This window comes from Danio rerio, chromosome 13 (genome assembly GCF_052040795.2).
Source record: "Danio rerio strain M-AB ecotype USA chromosome 13, GRCz13ab, whole genome shotgun sequence".
NCBI lineage: Eukaryota > Metazoa > Chordata > Actinopteri > Cypriniformes > Danionidae > Danio > Danio rerio.
The window spans coordinates 44,774,612-44,789,045 of NC_141033.1; the positions used below are offsets into that span (position 1 = coordinate 44,774,612).

General features: G+C 33.0%; 1 long non-coding RNA gene across 3 annotated transcripts in view; it reads right to left on the reverse strand.

The window, feature by feature from the left end:
- LOC147841176 (uncharacterized) overlaps positions 1-10,447 on the reverse strand; it is an 84,765-nt gene extending 74,318 nt beyond the window's left edge. For all 3 annotated transcript variants that reach the window (XR_015506345.1, XR_015506344.1, XR_015506346.1), the window contains exon 1: positions 10,384-10,447. This is a non-coding gene — a long non-coding RNA (uncharacterized LOC147841176). The remainder of the gene's footprint in view (positions 1-10,383) is intronic.
- Between the last annotated feature and the right edge of the window lie 3,987 nt (positions 10,448-14,434).

A 14,434-nucleotide genomic window follows, 5' to 3' on the forward strand; every position in this document is an offset into this window, starting at 1 on the left:
GTAAAAGCTTGACTAGCTGGTTCAGGTATGTTTGATTAGGGTTGGAGCTAAACTGTCCAGGACACCGGCCCTCCAGGACTGAGTTTGGACACCCCTGATGTAATACAATACACAATAAGTAAATAACGTTTAGACACAATATAGTCAGTGTTATTTGTTTTTCCACAGAAAAAAAAACAAAATGCGGAACAGAATCTGCGTTGTTAATGAATCGTTGACCATGTCATTTCAATGTTTACACCATCTTTGTTGGGACATCATATATTTTCCGCAGATGCGGGTCCATTTCAGAAATAGTACGAAATAAATGACAGTTCATGATGAATGCGACCAGTATATTGATTCGTCTCAGAATGAATCTGTCGGTTCAAACGAATCAGAATTATTCATACAAACTAAGTCACACGCTTGATTTTAAACAAATAGCCAGTTTTATATAAATCAATTGAATGGAATATTCAATTAATCACACATTAGAACTATTAATAAGTCACTTTTTTTGTTTTTGTGAATAAAACTATTTTGAACGAATCACTTTCGATGCCGCACGGAGAGCCTGTTTTAGTTTCAAAACAAAAGTTTCTCTTAATTGTCCCATAACTTTAAACTATTTTATATTTAAACCACTTATACTAATAGTGCGAGTTAATAACTCATTTAATAATATATTCACATAAAGCCACTTGGTCAGTTATATTTAAAACAAATCAAAGCCTCAAGCCAAAAATATACCTCCCCAAACCATAAAGTTCTGTTTTGTGTATCATAATTAAGCTAAAGTTGTCCTACTGTATATTCTTTGGGGCAAAGGACAGAAAGCAGAATCCATCAAGTAGTGCAAAGCTTCAGTAAAAAAAAATAATAAATCTGTCATGTGACCTCAACATTGTTAAAAAAAAAAAAGAAAAAAAAAACATAAGCCTATTGTTATGTTTGATGTTTTCTTTCTGTCTTTTTTTTTTACCCTCCTCTTTGCTCAGCCCCTAGGTTTCTTATTGGTTTACCATTCTGTCCATCATCATTATGACTGTGTCGGTTCCACCAATCCCCGGACGAGCTGCAAATATTTACAGCCTCGATCGACCAGTGTGTGGTGTGCGCTCTGCCACGGTGTACCATTTGTGCTCCACACAATTAGTTTGTGCTGCTTCATCTGTTTATGGATTTATTTTCTCAGTTTACTGTGGTATTTCGTGTTGTTTGCTTGTTGAACTTCGTTGACTTTAAGTAACATAATGTGATGGTTGTTGTGTGATTCTAAACTAAGCTTTGGCCTTCTTATCCAGTTTGTTTTAGTTTAGATTGATGTTTTGTTAGATTAGTTTGAGTTTTTTGCCACCTGTGTATTTTGAGTTTCGTAGTTTAATTCGGGTGTCGTGTAGACTGAAGATCGCGTTTTTTTTTTTCTTTTATTCTTTTTGTCGCCAAGTTAAGGATTTTGTTGATTTCTTTGATTTAGCCTGCACTTATTGTTTTTGTTAAAAATAATGTTACAAACTGTTACATAAATGTTTCAACTATTTAGTAAAAAGCTTATATGGAGAATTGATTCATGCCACATCCTTGATCTGTTGCACACATTCCACCTGTCTCAGCTAAATGTTACAGCATCCCACTAAAACATCTTAAACGCGTAACACTATATAAAAATGGCTTGAGATTTTGTTATCAGATTAAATTTTTTTTTTTTTTAACAGAAGAGATTGCAATGACAATGCATCTATCACACTGAAAACAAAGGGTAAGGTTTAGCATATTGGTATTTTGCAACTAGTGCTTTATATTGCACAGTCTGAAAATTACTTTAAGGTATTCTATGCATATATTAAATGCTCTGCAATATTATGAAAAAGTATCTCAAATAGCCTTTCTGCATATTTCAAACACCTCTTCTTGTGGCATTTCAAACAGAGCTGCGCTGAATGGGTTTGTTGCATTTTTTCAATAATTTATTTTTTTGGTAAATTATGCAGTTCCTTTCTTTGATTTTTCTGTGCACAGTGCTTTTGAGAATTAGATGAAGTCTTTTCTGTTTCCTATAACTCGAAACATCAAAGTGCTGAGAATAAAGAGCACATAAGTATAGTCAATGAGCAGGAATGCAAATCCAAGAAATACACAATACACATTTTTTACCAAATAAAAATAGGAAATGCCTGTTTCTAAGCTCACAGAATAAAGAGAACAAAAATATTAGAATATTTTCCCCCATCTAGATCCATAAAGCCTTGATCAGAACGAATAATCTATGAAAGCAAAGGAAATGAAATGGGAAGTTAAAAATGTTGAGCCTTAATAACAACAACAACAAAAACAGCAGCAGCAGATTTCATTCATGAATCCAAAACAAACGGCCGTGAGATTTAAGCATCTATTTATAGCTCCTGCTGATGAGTCACCAGCACAAGTCAAATGAAAGAGGCAAAATATTGACCCAATAAGCTAAATGTCAAGATTTAAATAATTGAAACCTTTCTCCACCTGCAGACTTCTTTTATTCAATTTTCAACCACCGTATTGATCAGTGCATGCATAAAAAGAAATGCAATGAAAGAAAGAAGCAAAGAAATGGAAGCATTATGACGAGAGCTTATACGAACAAGGTTTTGACAAATACATCCTGAACTCAGGTTATCATGGCAAATTCCTATTTTCAGTCATGTTTGAGCCATTACATTTATATTTATATAGTAAATGAGCATGCAAAAAGGTGATTTTTGCTTCCCAAAACTTACTTTTGCATGATTTTGTTACGACAAACAATTTTTCATATTTTTGTGTTTATAAAACATTATTTTTTTATTTTTTGTGCTGTTCTCTGACATCTGCTGTTTATGATATTATATTTTATTACAGTATATTATATTATATTACAGAATATTATATTATATTACAGTATGTAACATTACAGTATATTATATTATAATATATTACATTGCAGTATATTATATTCTTACATTACAGTATATAATATTATTGTATTACAGTATATTACAATACAATATATTATAGTATATTATATTATATTATTATATTACAGTATATTATGTTATTGTATTACAGTATATTATATTATATTAGAGTATATTACAGTATAATATATTACAGTATATTACAGTCTAATATATTATTATATTACAGTATATTACATTATATTATTATATTACAGTATATTACAGTCTAATATATTATTATAGTACAGTATATTACATTATATTATTATATTACAGCGTATTAGTCTAATATATTATATTACAGTATATTACAGTATGATATAACAGTATATTACAGTCTAATATATTATTATATTACAGTATATTACATTATATTATTATATTACAGTATATTACAGTCTAATATATTATTATAGTACAGTATATTACATTATATTATTATATTACAGCGTATTAGTCTAATATATTATTATATTACATTATATTACAGCGTATTAGTCTAATATATTATTATAGTACAGTATATTATTATATTACAGTATATTACAGTCTAATATATTATTATAGTACAGTATATTACATTATATTATTATATTACAGCGTATTAGTCTAATATATTATTATATTACTGTCTAATATATTATTATAGTACAGTATATTACATTATATTATTATATTACAGCGTATTAGTCTAATATATTATTATATTACAGTCTAATATATTATTATAGTACAGTATATTACATTATATTATTATATTACAGCGTATTAGTCTAATATATTATTATATTACAGTCTAATATATTATTATAGTACAGTATATTACATTATATTATTATATTACAGCGTATTAGTCTAATATATTATTATATTACAGTCTAATATATTATTATAGTACAGTATATTACATTATATTATTATATTACAGCGTATTAGTCTAATATATTATTATATTACAGTTTATTACATTATATTATTATATTACAGCATATTACAGTATAACATATTATTATATTACAGTATATTAAATTATATTATTATATTAAAGTATATTACATTATATTATACGCTCAATTTCTTTTGGGCTTTGTCCCTTTATTAATTTGGGGTCGCCACAGCTGAATGAACCGCAAACTTATCAAGCATATTTTTTACGCAGCGCATGCACTTTCAGCTGCAACGAACCAGCAACCTTCTTGCTGTGAGGCGACAGTGCTAACGACTGAGCCACCATGCTGCCAGTAGTAGTAATACAACAAAAAATAAAATACATAAAAAAATTGCAATCTGCTTTTGAAAAGCAACTCGTGGGTGAAACGCGGCACATCTAACACAAAGCCTGGGGAATCAGACAAAAGATGGAGAATATAATGGCTGAAAGAAACTCTCAGTGAAAGTGTGTCAAAACAAACCAAAATACTCATTTCATTTGAGAAAGAGAAAGTGAATACAAAACACGTTTCTTTTTCTAGAGTTTTGGCCTAGATTTGAATGTGCATATTTTACCTCTAAAGCATAGTTTTCTCAAACATCCCCCTGGAGAAAAACAAATCCCCTTTGAATTTGTTCATTTCTTATTTTCTCAGCAGATAAAAGTTGCTGAACCATTACTGAAGCCTGAAAAGGAACATATTCTAAATATAGTGACCACAACAAATAATTACTCAAATATAACACACTCCATTTCCATGACAATGGCAGATGTGTACGTCTTTTTTTATTTTTATTTATTTATTTTTTATTTTTTTATTCACGCTACACATTATATCACATTACAGTTAAAAAAAAAAAAAAAAAAAAAAAAAGACACCAGACAATTTGGATTTTTTTTTTATAGTAGGTGCAGGACACAAGTGAGGATGGCAAAATAATTTTTAATAATTTAAAGTAATATATTGTCTGGGTTGGTGTTTTAAATCATGGTACAAAACCCTAGTTACCCTAACTGCCAGTGCATTTTCTGTTATTTTACAGACTTATTTCTCTATATATTATTTCTTACTAGGCATGGGCCGGTAAAAGTTTATGAGTCTGGATAAAAATATCACGGTTTCACGATATCACTGTATTTTGATTACTGCTCTAAAACGAGTTCTTTTCAAAAAAAAAAAAAACTTTTTCCCCCACTGATCACCATATATGTTATTTTAGGAAACATTCATAATATTTTGGAACAGTCAACATATTCATCCAAATAATTATAATAAATCGTTGACTTCTGTTATCTTCATTAATTTCAGAAACAGATTTCTTTACAACACATTAAAAACACTTTTCCAGAACCAAACCACGGTAAACCTTGAAACTGTTTATTGTCCCATGCCTATTTATTACACATTATTTAATTTTAAACTACTGTAAAATGTCAATGAAAGTCACTTTGTTAAACTGTAGAGTTGGATTTTCAATATCAAATGTGGATAGAACAGAGATCAACATGCCATAATGCAATTCACAGCCATAAATAAATGGAAATAACAAAGTGTGTTCAAAAAACTGAGTTATATACACATGCTGTGCCCCATATGGTCTAAAACCTGACAGGTGTACAAATCTAAGCTTGTTTATATTATTTGTTCATATTAATAAAACAAATATAAATATGCATATCATAAATAATATTACTGCTATTAATAACATTATACAAAAGCAAATTGTCATGAATAAAACTGAAAAAGCCTAAATAAACTTTATTAGATGAGAACGCCTATGGGCATTTGCTATTTAAACAGAGTGGAGCAAAACGTCAAAACGATTCTTGCGTCGAGCTGAATAGCAAACAACAATTGCGTCGTGTCTGATAGGGTGTATGGTAGGGCCCTAAAACTCTGGCGATAACTCCCTCTGGTTGAGGGAGCAGCGGTTTCATTTACAACAGTGTAAAAAAAATGGACACACTGTAAAGAAAAAAACAAACAAACAAATTTATGGTTAAAATAATAATAATAATAATAATAATAAAGTCAGCCCTGGTTGCTATAACAAGGTGCTCAGTATCATTCACACAACCATTAAACTCCATCCAGATAACACACATGACTCTAAAGTAATACAAAAAACTCTCATCAACATAAGGATGTAACATTATTTTATTTAACTAGAAGAAATATAGTAATAGCAAAAAAACGACAGAAAAGTGAAGTGTTATAGAGAATAAGCAAATTCAATTTATGGATTCACAGTAAAAATGCTGTAATAAAAATATTAAATATTAACGGTAAATATTTTTACAACATTTTACCAATAAAATTAAATGTCAATAAAATCACATTTCCTATAAGCAACAAAGCTCTTGTTTCAAAAGAACCAGGTTGGAGATGTGGTGAATGCCATGTTCAGACTTGCTCGAGATGAAATACAGAAACTCCACAAAAACCTGTCAGGCTTTATATACCTTTATGGCATAATAGAAATGCACGTCCCCATAGCAACTGAGAAAAAACTCGTGTATACGCTGGGAAATATGGCATAGCTGACACAAATGTTATTCCTCCATGTTCTACACAAAGCCAAAAATACATTCGAGATGTTTTCCTACAGGACTCGCACATGCATGTCAGCCAGCTCTACAGCCCTTAATCTTTTCATTCGTTCATTATTCAGAGCATATCTTTGAATATCAGCACAACTGTGAAGCAGCTTAGATTTTCTGTGCTTTTGTTTTTTTTCTAATTGAGCTTAGATTTTCATCAGGATCATCTGTGAGCATTCAGAGCCCGTGAGCATCCCGTCACAAGATTACCATCACAAATGTAGGACACAAAAATCCTCTAGGTGTAGAAATGAAGCGGAAGAGAATCTGAGCTTTGTGTACAGATCTACACCTGCACAATTTAGTTGTCGCAGTTTGTTTTTTTTGCCTCAATTATCTAAATAATACTCAATTATGAGACTTTTATACTGTTAACTGGCAATCAACAAAATATAACTCACAACTGAAAGCAGATTTGTGATGAACTGTGAAAAATGCTAATTAAGTTCGACACAGTTGTTTCATGTTGTGCCAACACAAATTGATTCATTTAACTTAAATCATTTTTACAAAATTAAGTGGACTGAACATAAAACAATTAAGTTGTTGCAAAAAACAAAACCTCAAGAATTGTTTTGTTCCAACTTTAATAAGTTGTTTGAACAAACAGTCATTTTTAGAACACACTCAGTCAATTTTTGAGTCTGTATGTAAAAGATGCAGGGTGAGACAATCAATTTGTGTTGGGACAACATGAAAGAATTAAGATATCGAATTAGATTTTTACAAATTTAAGTAGATTGAACATAAAACAATTAAGTTGTCCCCCCAAAAACTGAAGAATTGTGTTATTTCAGCTCATTTTAAATGCAAAAAACGTAATTTGAGTGTGTGAGACAGCTAAATTCTGATTTCATACAGAGATCCCACAGTCAAAATCGAGCATTTATTCATTCATTTTCTTACAGCTTCGTCCGTCACCACAGTGGAATGAACCACCAACTACTCCAACATATCTTTTACCTAGCAAATGCCCTTCCAGCCGCAAACCCAGTACTGACTACACTCTTAACATTTACACACACACACACACACACATTCAATATGGCCACAATTGTTTATCTAATCACCGACTGAATAGCAGTGGTTCTCAAAGTGGGGGTCTATTGGATTGCGACCACTGGTGTAATTCCATTATATTAAAAACACTACCGTCAGATGCACCAGATTGATTTTTTTACAACTTTCTGGCACATTAACAGCACTGACATGCAAATGCAATGAAGAATATGATGTTATGATGACGACTTTGTGTTCACAGGAGAATCAGATCAATGTTAGCTCCACATCTAACTATCAGGCACCTGTAGAATTAATGTGCTCCAGTAAAATATAAGCAAATAAAATGAAGCGGGTGCTTTTTTAAATTAATGAAAGTGAATGAAAGTCAATTAAAAAAAAACAAAAGGTGCCCTTTTGGATCAAATCAGCAAGATGCCCTTCTGGATCTTTTACTAACTTTGACGACATACTGACTACACTTACATGGACATCTGTAATATAGGGCGCGAGTGAAATTGGCCAAACAATGGGGGCATTAATTGTATTGTAGTAATTCAGGTTGTCGTTTACTGTGTCTTTGTAATGATCTGTAAAATTTACCGACAACTGAACTTTCTTAAAGGGATAGAAAAATGTACTAACTATTTCAATCACACTCAAGTGATACCGAACACTTTTTAATTCGTTTGCTAAAGTTCTTCAAAATATCTTTTGAATTTAACTTAATTTGAAGAATGTTAGAAACCTGTAACCATTGACTTCCATAGTAGGAAAATCAAATATGGACGTCAACAGTTCCCTTTTTCTACAACATTTTTCAAAGTGTCTTCTTTTACTGTATGTTCAACAAAAGAAAAAGAGTGGAAACAAGGTTGTGGCAAAAGGAAGATGAGTGAATGGTGACCGAGTTGCTCATTTTTGAGTGAACTATCCCTTTAAACCAGTCAGAAAACTTTGCGTGAAAAGTTAGGGTGAATGAATCTTTAATTTCATGAGGTTGCACAGGAATTAATGACCTAAAACGAGCATGCTAATGCCCTGTGCATGTGATTCGGTATAAATGTTTAATAAACGATTCAGTTTCAATTACCCTTGACTTAATGATCCATACAATTCAAGTCTGATTGGTTTACAGAGAACTGAGGACAGGAAAAACAAAGCATTCAAAGAACAAGATCCCTTGAGACACTTTTTTTTTTGTCTTGTTTTAACTTAACTTATTCCCTAACTAAAGCAAAATAAGAAAAAAATCATAAAAAAAAATAATAATAATGAAGTTTCTTGTTTTGTCTTTCTAAGTGACTCAGTAAATACCGAGGGTTATTCAAGGTAGATGTCGTGGCTGTATGTAGGACCTGTGCCAAACAGAATTTTAAAAATGCAGAGGTAAAACAGCACAATTAAATATGCATCTTGAAATTTTCAATGCCTGCTCGACCCTGATAGACGTTTGCACGCACGCTCACTGTAGGGCACATATAAATTCATTCTGTCATGTCACTTTTCTGAGCCTTTTCTGAAAAGGTTTTATTTAATTCATTAGCCGAAGGCCGCAGGTGAGTTTTACGTCAATTGTTGTCAGTCAGACTATGATATTTTAAGCCGAGTTTTAAAAGGGGTAGACCTTTACTTGTTTCAAACCTTTGAGTTTCTTCTGTCGAAAACAAAAGGAGTCCCAGCATGCACATAACATCATAAGATATTAATATTAGGTTAAATTTAGGTTGTAATGTCAGGTGACCAAAATTCAATGTCTAGTCAGCATCTAAGGACAACAATATTTTGATGCCCAATAACAACGTCAAATTATGTTGATATTTGGTTGATTTTAGGTTGTTGGAAAGTGACCAAAATCCAAACGTCGAGCCAACATCTTAAACCAACATCTTATTGATGTCAAAAACTGACATTTATTCATCAGGAATGGCAACCAAAGTCCAATGCCTGATAGACATCATAGTGGTAACATCCACACAACGTCAAGCTGTAACATCATGAGGATAACATAATTTGGATTTTTGGTCATTTCCAAACAAAATGCAATGTCCGCACAATGTAAAGTACAACATGTAAACTGACAACATGTTAATATCCTGTGCCTGCTGGGGTTATTTTGAAGAAAGCTGAAAGCTGTACCATTGACTTTCAAAGTAGAAAAATAAACACTATGGAAGTCAATGGTTACAGGTTTCCAGCTTTCTTCAAAATACCTTTTTTCGTTTTTAACATAAGGAACTAAAACAAGGGTGAGTAAATGACAAAATGTCCATTTCAGGGTGAAATCCCTTTTGAAAAAAAGAAAATCAGAACGCACTGTATTCCACTGGCACTTTTTCATGCATCTTGATTTAAAAAGCGGTCTTGAAATCGTTATTATACGTGCTTTTTGGGTTATTATAAAAAGTCAATTTGGAAATGCGAAAGTTGCACACTTCTTTCAACCTCTTTATGCTGCTACATTCTCACTTTAAAATATTCACGATTGCTTTTCTGACATTTCTGGGGTTTACAGCGAAATAGCATTGTACACAAAAATGAAAAAGGTTTATGCTTACAGCAACCTTGTAGGCTCAATATCTTTCCTTAACAGTACTTAAAAAAGAAAAAAAATGTAATTGTTTATATTAGTAATACTGTCCTTTATGCAAACCACATAAGTGGTTTATTATTGTGGTGCAATGATTTTAGCCAGTTTTTGTCAGGTCAATATTTTAAAAATGCCTACATCAATATTTTTCTGTGATTATTTTCTGCAAGTAAAAAAAAAGGTTAGACCAGACCACTTCAAAAGTGCAATTAATTGTGTTTCGATAAACTGCACACTTATGTGACGCCTCAAAAGGCACAGGATCTCAGGGTTATCAAAACACATATATTTATTATCAATACACTCACATGGACTGACACAGGAAGACCATGGGGTGAAGACAAACTTCACAAAGAGAGAGAACACCAGACCACGATTAACTAAACACAGGGACTATAAATACACAGGAGATGATGAGACTGATTACATACAGTGGATGAACACAGGTGACACTGATGAACATAATGACATGGCAGGAACGGAAACAAAGGAACACATGGTGGAGGTCACATGACGAAAACAAACACACAAAGAAGACAGGTTGTGACAACTTCTGTTTTGTTTTATTTTATAAACTACCTCACTACTAATGTGTCTTTGAAAAATCAACTGAGCATTACTGTACAGAGCATTTATGTGCAGAAATGTAGAATAGGTCAATATAACAGGCCTAATATGTCAACATATAAGTGATGTTTAAAAGAGCAAGTCAGTTTTCACAGTATTTCCCATTATATTTTATTCTTCTCTGGAAATTCTTATTTCTTTTAGTTTGGCCGGGGGGAAAGCAGCTTCTCATGTTCAAAAAGAATCTAAAGGTCAATAGTATTAGCCATTTTATTTTATTATTAGCAATATTATTTCAGCTTAGTCCCTTATTTTCCAGGGGTCACCACAGTAAAATGAACCACATAGCATATGTTTTACACAGCCGATGCCCTTCCAGCCCCAACACAGTACTGGAAAATACCCATACATATTCACAGTTAAACATACTCATACACTACAGCCAATTTTGTTTACCCAATTCACCTATACTGCGTGTCTTTGGACTGTGGGGGAAACCAGAGAATCCGGAGGAAACCCACACCAACACCAGGAGAACATGCAAACTACACACAGAAATGCCAACTGACCAGCCGGGAATCAAACCAGCAACCTTCTTGCTGTGAGGCGACAGTGCTAACCACTGAGCCACTTTGCTAATATTATTTATCACCCTAATATTATTGTTATTGTTATCATTAAATCACCCTAATATTATTGTTATTATTAGTTTTTTATGGATACAATGCATTGTTTTATGCTTCGTGTTTTACTGAATATTCACAGTTAAACCATTCTTCGAAGTGCAAAAGCATCATCGTATGTGTTTTTGCGGTTATTATAAAAAGTCAATTTGTAAATGCAGAAGTTGCACTAACTTTCCTTCAACCTCTTTGATGATATGATATGAATAAGTCATTAAGAATGTTTACATGGACACTGATAATCCGATTTAAATATGATTAAGACAATACTCTGATTAAGAGTCTTCCATGTAAACAGCGATTTCTGATTAACTTACTGCGATTAAGGTCATAATCAAACTAAACAGAAAACAAAAATTATGACATGTGGAGTGTTTTAGTCGCATTATTGAAGTGCAGGACAGACGTGATGAAACGACAATCAAACTATTACTGTTGTGTAGGATTTTCAACACATTTTGCCACAGGATAGTCAATAAGCACATGGCTGTTATTCTCCGCACATATCGAGTCAGTAAAGGACCACAGAAACTTGCATCGCAAAATGTATTTTTCCCCATACGACGTGCGGTATCAAATTCCATTAAAACAATACTCGACCTGTGGAAATCAGATTCTATTCCTCAATTTAAGACATGGTTAACTTATCTCACTCAAATATTCACATGGGAAGAGTGCATTATGGAGTTATTAATAATCTTGCTTAGTTTTACAATATATGGCAACCATTTCTAAATCACTTGGGCGAATATAATGCAGATTCTAAGTAGCAGTGTAATGCTTAGTATGCTCAATAACCCTATTGACTGCCTCTTTTTATTTTTATTGAAACCGTTTATATGCCCCAATTGTTTTTTTTTTTAATAATAACGTAATTTTCAAAAAATAATTATCTGTTTTTCTTAATTTTAATTATTCATTCATTTTCTTTTCGGCTTAGTCCCTTTATTAATCCGGGGTTGGCAGATGGGAATTAACTGCCAACTTATCCATCATGTTTCACGCAGCGGATGCCCTTCCAGCTGCAACCTATCTCTGGGAAACATCCATACACACATTCACACTACAGACAATTTAGCTTACCCAATTCACGTATACCACATGTCTTTGGACTTGTGGGGGAAAACGGAGCACCCGGAGGAAACCAACGCGAACGCAGGGAGAACATGCAAACTCCACACAAAAACACCAACTGACCCATCCAAGGCTCAAACCAGCGACCTTCTTGCTGTGAGGTGACAGCACTACCCACTGCCCCACTGCATCACCCTAATTTTAATTATTATTACCATTATTCTCTTTGTATTTTTATGCTTATTCCTTGTATTTTTTATTATTGTTGTGTTGTTTGGAAATTATTGAAAAATGTAAAACTAATAAAAACACTTGTTAAAAAAACAACACTCTTCCAGCAGTTCATACTCGCATCCAATATCTCATTTGTCACGGTGGCATCATGAAATGTTCTTGAATGAAAGTGAAAGTGCCAAACTGCAGTTAAAGTCGACAAATTATGAATGAAACACCCGAAATTACATGAAACTCCAGTGGAAATGTAGCGCATGACACACTGACGTTAATTAAATTATGTGCTTTAACATGTAAAACGGGATCATGAAAGGAACATTCAAAGAGTAACTCATGTAAACACCTTAATCATGTTATTGTCTTAATCAGATTAAGGCCGATAATTCTATTTCTGATGTCCATGCAAACGTAGTCAAGGAATCATTTCCTCAGCTAACAACAGGTCAAAAACAAGAATTCGTTCAGGTATCAAATGTGAGTCAATAGCCCCTTTCACACATACAGACCTTTCCGGAAAATTACCGGCAATTTTCCGGAAAGGTTGTATGTGTGAACAGGTCCTTTTTGAAAATACCGGTAAATTCGTTCTGGCTATTTTCCGGAAAGAGAAGTTGTAACATTACCGGCAATTTGCCGGAATGCTGCGCTGTGTGAACGCAGAAGGAAGATTTCCGGAATAAGCTCGTGCACGTCTAGAACGTGCTGACGTAAGACTTCTGCTTTAGCCAATCACAACAGTCAGACGCATTTACGTCCGCGCGGTTTGTGAGAATAAAAGCCTTTGAATATTTTTCCAGACACATTTAGCTGCTAGAAGTTAGTCAGATAACGTCTATATGTTCTTCTTAATGCCAACTGTGCAAATAATCATCGATAAGATGCTTATGATAAGCCGTTGTTTGTTTACCTTCAAGCTTTGCGTGTGCCCATGAAACAGCCTGTGAGCGTCAGCACACGCACATATTATGAACATCTCGACATGCGAATATGATCCAGTGAAAGTTGTTTACAATATTGATTATCAAAAGAGTTTGTAATTTAGTCAAATGTTTACAAATACAAGCGCAGCCGTTTAAAGCTCATTTGTGGTGAATGATGTCAGAATTTACCGGTATTTTGGAATGGATGTGTGAATGCTCTTTTCCGGAAAATTTCCGTAACGTCCTCGCCTGTGTGAACAGCGCTTTTTTGAATATACCGGTAAAGTCGTTCCGTAAATTTTCCGGATATTTACCGGTATCACTGTGTGAAAGGGGCTATTGAATAATTCACTGGACATGTACTACTCAATATTTATACTCATGACTTCTGATCAGGCCCGGAGTGGGACGCTTTCAGCCTTGGAGTTTCAAGCCTTAGACCGGCCCACCCTAAGTTCACGACTGACTATGTTAAATAAGGTTATTTCCAATTCAGTTTCTAATGACACTATCACGTCTTTTCAAGGAAATAATTTCTTTAGAACTGTTTTTTTATATATATAAATATGAGAACATTAAAGAGTAGCTAAATATCCAACACTATTCTTTAAAACATCACAATGTCCTTTCCTGCAATATCTGAATATATATTCTGTGTGGTGGTCACACAAAAAATAAAAATAAAATATTTACACCTACATAAGTAACCCAAACAGTATTGTATGTCTTAACACTAAAAATGAAAAAACATAATTACTCAGGTGAGGTTCAAACTCGGGTCTGCAGCATCGTAATGCAACATGCTGACCACTGGATCACAATGGCACTGTTACACTGGTGCGAATAAAAAATAAGTATTGCACTGTTATCTGCAAGACTTT